The sequence below is a fragment of the Crocuta crocuta genome, unplaced genomic scaffold, assembly GCF_008692635.1.
Source record: "Crocuta crocuta isolate KB4526 unplaced genomic scaffold, BGI_CrCroc_1.0 scaffold168, whole genome shotgun sequence".
Lineage (NCBI taxonomy): Eukaryota > Metazoa > Chordata > Mammalia > Carnivora > Hyaenidae > Crocuta > Crocuta crocuta.
In genome coordinates, this window is record NW_027532591.1 from 4,343,286 (window position 1) to 4,353,274 (window position 9,989).

Below are 9,989 nucleotides of genomic sequence, written 5' to 3' on the forward strand. Positions count from 1 at the left end.
GCAGTAGCTTGGAGTGAGAAAATGTTATTTCCCGGTCATTAGCAAGTCCCAGTTCTGTCAGAGGAGGCAGGTATAGGAGGCAATTGGCCTCTCATCCTGACCTGGAATTCACTTTAAGTATTCCCAATGTCATACCAATCAGCTGCCAGCTTTGATTTAGAATCAGTGTCTTTTTTCACTCTTCCTCCATCCCAAATCTTAGAGGTCTGAGTCAGATGCCAAAACCATTTCCCCCCAAGTTCCGTTATGACCCTACATACAGTTTGTCTCCCCAACCTGGGAAACCACCTAATTGATAGCCTCTGGTTGTCTAACTTCTCTCTGACTCATCATTATATATTTCGAGTTTCTCCATCCTCCTCCCTTTCACTCACCTTCTCCCTGCCCACTTCCCTGGCAGGTCTTTCCACTGTGCCCTCTTAGAACACTGTTCCTTTCTTAATAAACTCTCCTACACCATTTGCTTCTTCAAAGAGTTTTCTTCTTTGCATTTGTTGAAACTTGACCTTCTTCCAGGATTCTTCTTGTAGCCCTCTGGAGGAGACTTCTCACTTTCCCACTCCCCACATACCAAAAACTAAGTCAGCCTTGCCACATCTACCCTTGTACAAAAAATTCCTTCTTCTTTGCTCTTCAACCATACCACCTTCTACTCCTCATCATTGCAAATATCACTGACCCCTAGTTGCTCCTTATGCATTGGAAATCCCAACCTCTGGCTTGTGGTTATACCGATTAACCCCTGTCCTGACTTTCTGACTTCAGTAGCCATGTGATTTTTTGATCTTTCAGTCCTTGGTCTACTCCTCACATCACTTTGGCCACTGTCTCCCATGGCACACCCTGAACTTCTTACTAATCCGGAACTAGTGCTTCTGTGATCTCAAAATCAAATATCCTATACTACCTGCTCCCTCAGGTCCTGTCTCCCATAAGGCCCTAGTTTACTCACTTCAAAATGGGTATCATAATAATGACTATTCATTCTCCACAGGAATGAGTTAACATACAAAACCATCCTTTTAAAGTTGTGAAACAATATGAGAACAGATGGTGTTGTGTTTATGTAGCTTCAGGTCTTCTGATTAGTTTCTCTTTCTGCTTCCCCTGGAAGGCCATGTAGTAAGCTGGATGGAGCACAGATGTGGGGCCAGCTAGATCTGGTTTTCAACCCTTGTTCCACCGCTTGCTTGCTGTGTGATCTTATGCAAATTACATAATTTTTCTGATACACACACCTCATCCTCGTTTGTATTAATAGCAATAATGAGAGCTACCTCTCAGGGTCATTGTGAAGATTAAATAAGAAAATGAGATAGCTACTGGAAAGCACTTGATAGAGTGCTGGGCACATAGTAAGCACTCAATAAAGAGGAAACACTGTGATTATTACATCAGAAAAAATGCTATTTTTAGCCATAACTGCCTTCCAAGAAGGATAGACCCTAATGTACAAAGATCCTTTTGTCTACTTAGGGCCTTGAGATGTGTAGATATGTAAGTGTGGGAGGAGAAGGGGGAACACTAAATTGTTCTGGGTAGAAAAGGGAGGAGAATTTAGAATTCACTTGGCAAAATAGAAGGAAGAGGCAATAAGGAGAACTTGAAGGGGGAAAGGAAAAAGGTGATTAGGACAATCAGGGCAGAGACTAAGAGAATACAGCCCTCATAGAACTTACAAAACTTTCCAGGAAGACTTAGAACTTGTAAGGATTATAAAATGTGAAAATTGAGGTTCGAGTCCATTGCAGTTAGATCTTAAGGAGGCAGAGAGGCCATTTCTGGCAGTTGGGTTGTACCAATTATGCCCCCCAATAGCTATCTCCCTATTAACTAGCAGGTTACCACCAGTTCAAATTATATTGAACTGCCTTAACTTCCAGATTCAAATGCTTCTAGATCTTCACTTCTCTTCCAGTTCGAAAAGAACAGGAAGAAAGACCTATTCTACCCCAAAAGTCTACCTTTTGTCTTTGATTACGTTGATTGATAGCTATAATCATTAAGACCTTAATATGTGATGGGCTCATTCACATCTTTTATCTCATTTAGTTCTCAGTATAATCGTGCCATATATGGATTGTCATCCCCTTTTTATAAATGAGGAAACAGAATTCAGAGAGTTCCAGTGGCTTGCCAAGGTTACATGTCTGGTAAATGGCAGAATCAAATACAAGTCTTTCTGATTCCAAGTCTAAGACCCTTTCTATTAGACCCTAGAATTGTGGTTGTTCAATGGTCAACACCATGGTTAAGAGTCCTACAAATAAAATTTCCTTAAATCTTTTCTAACTTCCAAAGTAATCAACCTTTTCCAGCTCCTAATTTTTACATGAAATATAAAGTTGATGCTTTCTGTTGAATAATAATCAATCACTTAGAAAAGGTAGTATCATAAGTGTGGATATCATTTGTAATGTTCAAATTTTTACAAGGTTCAAATCCATACCTCAGTGCAAGTCCCTCATGACCAACCTAGAAACCTAGATGTGTTGACAGGTTAAGTGTTTTCATCTGACCTCCTCAACAGGTTGCATGAGCTTCCTCATGCAATGAGAGAGCTTAAGCAGGTGTCAGAAGGTCACCAGAACCTGTGAAGCAGCTTTAGAAACATAGGGTTCAATCAGAGGAGTGATGGAAGACAGGACTGGGAAGAGGCAGGGGCCAGGTGATCTTTTTTTTTTTAATGTTTATTTTTGAGAGAGCACAAGTGGGGGAGGAGCAGAGAGAGGGGGACAAAGGATCTGAAGTGGGCTCTGTGCTGACGGCAGCAAGCCCGATATGGGGCTTGAACTCATGAGCCTTGCACCTAGTCAAGGTCAGACGCTCAACCAACTGAGCCACCTGCCCCAGGGGCCAGGTGATCTTAAGGCCTCATAAATCATGGCAAAGATTTGAGAATTTACCTTACAAACAAAAGGCTTTAAGCAATGGAGCAACCTAGTTATATATACATATAATAAAGAATGCTCTGGGGAACCTGCATGGCTCAGTTGGTTGAGCATCTGACTCCTAATTTCCTCTCAGGTCATGATTTCAGAGCCATGAGATGGAGCCCTGCTCTGGCTCAGTGCTGACAGCACAGAGCCTACTTAGGATTCTCTCTCTCTCTCTCTCTCTCTCTCTCTCTCTCTCTCTCCCCTCCCTCCCCCACTCACTTGGTCTCTCTCAAAATAAATAACTAAACATTTTAAAAAAATAAAGAGTGCTCTGACTGTGGTGGGTATGACAGATTGAATGGGAAGGGTAGGGAGCGGGGTGACAGCATTCAGTAAACAGAAAATACAATTAGAGATTGCTCTGATAATCCAGGTGAGAGAAGAGGAGTACTAGAACTCATATCCTAGCAGTGGGGAAAATGAAGAGTAGAAAGATTTGATATGTATTTAGGAAGGATTAAATGTGAGATATCAGGGAAAAGGAACTGGCATAACTAACCAGGTAGACAAGGAAGCCATTTATTGACAACAGGAGCCCAGAAGCTGATTTAGTTACCTATTGCTGCATAACAAAACACTCCCAAAAATTCATGGCTTAAGAAAGCAATAATGTATGATTTTTCCCAGTTCAATGGATGGCTGAATGGGTTCGTCTGCTGGTTTTATTTGAGATCACTCTGAGCAGCATTCAGCTGGAAGTTTAACTGGACTAGGAGGTCTAAGACAGCCTCACTAATAGGTCTGGGAGTTGGTTCTGGCTGAGAGCTGAGCGCCATGGTTCTTCTCCATGTTCTAATCCACAAGTAGGCTAGAGCAGCTTACACAGTGGTCTCCAGGCAGCATTCCAAGAGGATAAATGCAGAAGATACAATCTCTTAAGGGCTAGCCTCAGAAATTGCATAATATCACATGTACTTTATTCTATTGGCCAAATCAAATCAGAAGAACAGCCTAGATTTCAAGGAGTGAAGAAATAAACTTCTGATGGGAAAGAATAGCAAAGTCACATTGCAAAGGGGCATGGATACGAGGAAGGGAGGAATCTATTGCCTTTAACCAATCTACCGCAGGAGTGGAAATAGATTAGATGAGTATCTCAAATGCCACTTTATGCACTAATCATTCCTTCCTCCTTTGTGCTTCAGTTTCTTCAACTGTAAAGTAAATGAATGTGCATGGGCATTCTCCCAACTAGTATAAGTTAATAAGTGAAACTGGTTAAAATATACATTGAGGACACTGCCCCCATCACCAGGGCACACCACTGTCAGCAGGAATGGAATCTGAGACACACAGGGAAACATTCAAGTTGTGAATAGTCAGAACACAGGTACCACCCACCACTCCTCCTTCTTCCTTCATGGAAGCTGATCCATTTTACGTCCTGAGAGCTCTCCATTCTGTTCCTTCCTCTCCATTCCAGGGCCATACTGTCCTACTGCCACCATAACCTCCAATCTTCCCCTATAGTCTGAGTTCCATGCTGCAGCAGAGGGCTCTCCCTAAACCCAGTTTAAAACCCCCCACCACACTGCCCTCCTCCAAAGTCCATCTATTAATATGCACATATGGCCACCTGTGGTCTAGCGTCATGTATCCTCTAGCCTCATTCCTAAAAACTCCCCCATCATATCCTAAGTACCAACATTAAACTTCCTACTGTTCCCTGAATGTGACCTGCTCCATAACATCTCCATGAATTTGTGTCAGTGTCTTCTACAGGGAATGCTATTCATTTATTTATTCATTCACTCACTCACACAGCAAATGTCTCCTGTGTTCCTATTATATACAAGGGTGAATAACAAGCATTCCCTGACCCCAAAGATACTCAGTGTCTGGTGCAGCATAGTAAGCTATAAGATCTATGAGTCTGAGTTCCACAGGGCAAAGGCCATACTAGTACCCAACAAGGTGCCTCCTGGATCATTCTTAGAAGGAATCAGGGGATATTTGCTGGAAAATAGGGATATAAATATTTACAAAGGGTTTGTCCCACCCACCATCTCATTGAACTTTCAATTAAACCCATAGAAACTAATTCATACTATCTTAGATGTGAGGAAGAAATAACTAGGCCATGGTCTCTTAGCTACTGAGAGTAGGGAAAGCCAGGACTAAAATTAGCCACGATAATGAATTTGACAAGACAGGACTGTATTCTCATTGTGGGAGGTGCCTGAGAGTTAGGCTAGGCTCCATGCTGGGATGCAGAGTTGAGACTTAAGCTGAGCCTTCAAGGATAAGTAGGAGTTTGGGTTTTTTTTTTTTAAGTTTATTTATTTATTTTGAGAGAGAGAGTACAAGTAGGGGAAAGGCAGAGAGAGAGAATCCCAAGCAGGCTCTGCACTGTCAACACAGAGCCCAATGTGGGGCTCTAACTTGCGAACTGTGAGATCATGACCTGAACTGAAGTCTGACACCCAACTGACTAAGCAACCCAAGGATAAGTAGGAGTTAAACTCATGGGAAGCAACCTAGGAAGATGGGGCAGCATGAGCAAAGGCCCAAGGGTTGGAATGATGTCTGAAGTCTTCAGGGAACTGCAGGGGTTGTGAGCTGCTGGAACCACAGACATGACAGGTGCAGTGGAGGTGATGAGTGAGGTGGGAGGTAAGTCAGAGCTGGAGGTTGGCTAGGGCCTGAGGCGGGGGAGGGGCATGCTAAGAATGACAGACTCAGTGATCTGGGCAACGTGGAGCTGTTACAGGGCTTCATCCAGAGGAAAGACTTGGCCAAATTCATGCTTTGCAAAGATCTCAGCCTGCACAACAGGAGATGGATTGGAGGCTGCAAGAGACAAAGGACAGGAAGACCAGAGAGAAGACTGGTGCAGTGACTTCAAAAGAGATGAGACCTGATCTAGGAGGTGCAGTTGGACATTAAAAAGATGAAAGTATAAGAGCTAGTAACTGGATTAGATGCGGAGAAAGAATATTGAGGCAATTAGGAAAGCTTTCTGACATGGGTGGTGCATTCCCTATGAGAAAGGAAACAGAAGAGACATCCAAGGGGGAAGTGGGGTCCAGAAGAAGGGAACATAAGACCAGTAGTAAAAGCAGTAGCTGAGCTGGAAATGATTACTCATAATTATCTTCATTTATTTTATGCTAATTTAAGCAAGCCTACCAGTGCCTTAGGCCTCTGCCACAGCCCAGAAGCAGGATCTAGTATTGCCACTTCCTTGTCTCTGCCTCTCCTATCCTCTGGGCCAATCTTTCCTTAATTATTAGAGAAAGTACCAGTTCACAATTAAATACCAACAATGACTAGACCACATTCTATTATCAGGGTTTTAATTCAAAACCTAATTAAGACTTTACTGAGGAGCCAAAGGAACCTCAAATCAGCCCTTCCCCACCAACCCAACATGGAAGCCTCCTCTAAGCCTTGGCATGCTCAGGATGGAAGATTACCTCCTCCAGAGCAGACTTCTTTGTCTTTGAACAACTTATTTTTAGGAAGTCCTCTTCTTTGTTGAAGTATGCCTGCTTGTAGCTTTCACCCTCTGGTCCTGGTTCTTCATCATTATGTCATTCATTTATTCATTCATTCATTGATTCATTCATTCCACACAGGCTATTGATCACTTAGCAGTATTCCAGATACAGAGTACACAAACAGTTAACTAAACAGACAGAACCCTGCTCACTGGGAGGTTATGAATCCTAGGAAGGGAGACTAACAAGTAAGCAAAATGTATAAGATAATTTCAGTTAGTGATGAGCACTTTTAAGGAAATATTCCAACAAGATGATGGGATGAAAAGTAACTACGGGAGGGGATTATTTTAAAATGATTAAATAGGGAAAGCCTCTCTGAGGAAGTGACATCTGAGTTGAGACCAATTGAAGAAGAAGGAGTCAGCTCATTTTAGAGATGAGGAACTTAAGGACCAGACAAGACAGGTGATTCTCCTAGAGTGAGACCACAGCTAAATGACTAAATTGAAAGCCTCCCATCTTGCAGGATGTTTATACAGCAGCAACATGGGCACAGCACAGTGGTCCATGATCAGGGTCTTCGTGTCCACAAGCCCAGCCTGGACACAAAGTCCTCCTTGGTCTCCTCCATTACTACTCACCCCTGACCAGTTCTTTTTCTGGACCATTTCTGTTAAATAAAGAAATTGAATTAAAACAAACCCAAGGCTTTCTAAGGTAAACCAGTGTGGGATAATAAAAAACACGTAAGGTCTAGGTTCAAATCCAACTTTCACCATTTGTAGTTATGTGATTAATTTTCTCTTGATCACACAGGTTGCTTATCTATAAAAAGGGGTGAGAGTTAAATTAAAAGTGATAATGTAAAATAGGTGGTGATAATAGGATATTCAAAAATACCAGCTGTTTTAAGGGATCTGATGGCTCTTGTAACTAAATCCATCATGCTTGCCAATGGTTTCCCCCTTCAAACACATGTCCAGGAAACTAAAGGCAGTTGTAGTCGGGTTGTCTTTCCAATTTTGAAAAAAAAAACAAAAACCATCTATTTCATCTTTCTCAGAGGGTTGGCTAAGCGAGGCTAAGTCAGCCTTGTGACCCTCTGGAAAGGTTGGGTTTCATACCCCCTCTTGTGCTCTAAATGGGAACTGCATTCTCTCAGGACTGACCAAAAGCCATGGTGCTGAAATCATAGGGGTGAAAGAAAGGGAAATAACATTTAAAAAAAAATTTTTTTTAACATTTATTTATTTTTGAGAAACAGCGTACAAGTTGGGAGAGAGGGAGAGAGAGAAGGAGACACAGAACTCAAAGTAGGCTCCAGGCCCCATGCTGTCAGCACAGAGTCCCACAGTTTAAGGGTTTTTTTAAGCCTGGGTGGCTCCGACTTCTGCTCAGGTCATGATCTCACAGTTCGTGAGTTTAAGCCCTATGTCGGGCTCTGTGCTGACATCTCAGTCTGGAGCCTGCTTCAGATTCTGTGTCCCTCTCTCTTTGCCCCTCCCCTGCTCTCTCTCGCTCTCGCTCTCGCTCTCTCTCTCTCTCTATCAAAATAAACATTTAAAAAAAAATAAGCCTCAGTGGTTTTGCACAGGCCTTTTCTACTTTTCTACCTTGAGTGTCTTTCTCAATACCCCTCCTTTATTTAGAAAACTCCTTACTCATCCTACAATCCATCCTATCCTTCTTACTTGGAGATAATTTAATCACCCTCATTTGTACTACTGGATCTTAGGCTTGCTGTTGGTACATGAGAGCTAAAGTAGAACATTCAGCCCTAAGAAATTAACACTGTCCATGCTTTTATTCAGCAACTACTCATTTATGGTATAGAGATATGACTGCAGTTTGAACACTAGAAATACAATAATGAGCAAAATAGATATAGTCTGTTCTTCCAGAGGTTGCATTCTAATGAGGAAATCAGACATTAAACAAATAATCCCATCAATAACTAATTAACATTGTGATAATTGTTTTGAAGGAAAAGAAGTGAGGGTTGTAAAAGAAAAGGCCATTTGGATGGTATGATCAGAAAAGGTTTCACAAAGTAACATTTAGGTGGGATTTTTGAAGAATGAGGTAGGCAAAAATCTGGGGAGTATTACTCCAGTGAGGGAATAGCATGTATAAAGGCCATGAGGAACTTTGAACAATGGCTGGAATACTCATGATAGAATGAGGGAATAATATGCATCAAAGATGGAAAGAGACTGTTGGCCAAATTATACCAACCACTTAAACAATATTATTGATTTTGGACTTTATCCTGAGAATAATGGAAGAGAGACAATAAAGAGTTTCAAGCAGGAGAATGATATAACCAGAATTTTTATATAAAGAGAGTAGTCTCTGTGGAGAACAGTTGAAGAGAGGGGCAAGGACACCATCTAAATAGCTATTCATTTATTTAGCTGTTTCACTAATATTTATTAAATGCCTACTATGTGCCAGATTCTGTCCTAGGCTTTAAGGATATAGCAGCACATGAGATAGATAAAACCCTTTCCTGATGGATCTTACACTGCAAAGATCTAGGCAACAAATGCTTGTGGTGATGGGGATAGAGACGAAGAAAATGTATTAGTTGGCTTAGCCTGCCTTAACAAGGTACCACAGATTGGGTGGCTTAAATTACAAAAAATTAGTTTTCTCACAGTCCTGGAAGCTAGAGGTCTGAGATCAGGGTTGGNCCCTCTCTCTTTGCCCCTCCCCTGCTCTCTCTCGCTCTCGCTCTCGCTCTCTCTCTCTCTCTATCAAAATAAACATTTAAAAAAAAATAAGCNTAGAGGTCTGAGATCAGGGTTGGATTCTTTTTAAAAATTTTTTTAAATGTTTTATTTATTTCTGAGAGAGAGAGAGAGACACAGAGAGAGAGAGAGAGAGCGTTGAGCAGAGGAGGGTCAGAGCGAGAGACACACACAGAATCTGAAGCAGGCTCCAAGCTCTGAGCTAGCTGTCAGCACAGAGCCCGACATGGGGCTCAGGCCCACAAACCGTGAGATCATGACCTGAGCCACCCAGGTGCCCCGTGGGTTGGTTTCTTAAGGTCTCTCTTTTTAACTTATAGATAGCCATCTTCTCCCTGATTCTTCACATGGTCTTCTCTCTGTGTGTCTATACCTTAATTTCTTCCTATGAGGATATCAGTCAAATTGGATTAGGTCCTACTCAATATGACCTCATTTTAATTTAATAACCTCTTTAAAGACCTCATCTCCAAATTCAGTCACACTCTGAGATACTGGGTGTTAGGACTTCAATATATTAATGGAGGGGGGACATAATTCAGTCCATAACAAGAATGAATATTTTGTTATTATATTTAGGAGAAAGAATGAACAGTAATTGATGATTAAGGAGTAAGGGAGAAGAAAATGTCAAGAATGGTGTCAGTTTTCTGACATGTATAACAGTGGAGCGTTGTGCTATTTACTTTGATAAGGAACTTTATAGGAATGTTCACTGTTAGGCCCGCTGGGATCCATTTCCTCTTTTTTCAGTAGTTGTGACCATTTGGAAGTCCTAAGGCAACATACAAAAAAAAAAAAAAGTTTGACCAGCAACATATTGGGGTATTTATTGGCATATAACATCATATATGCAC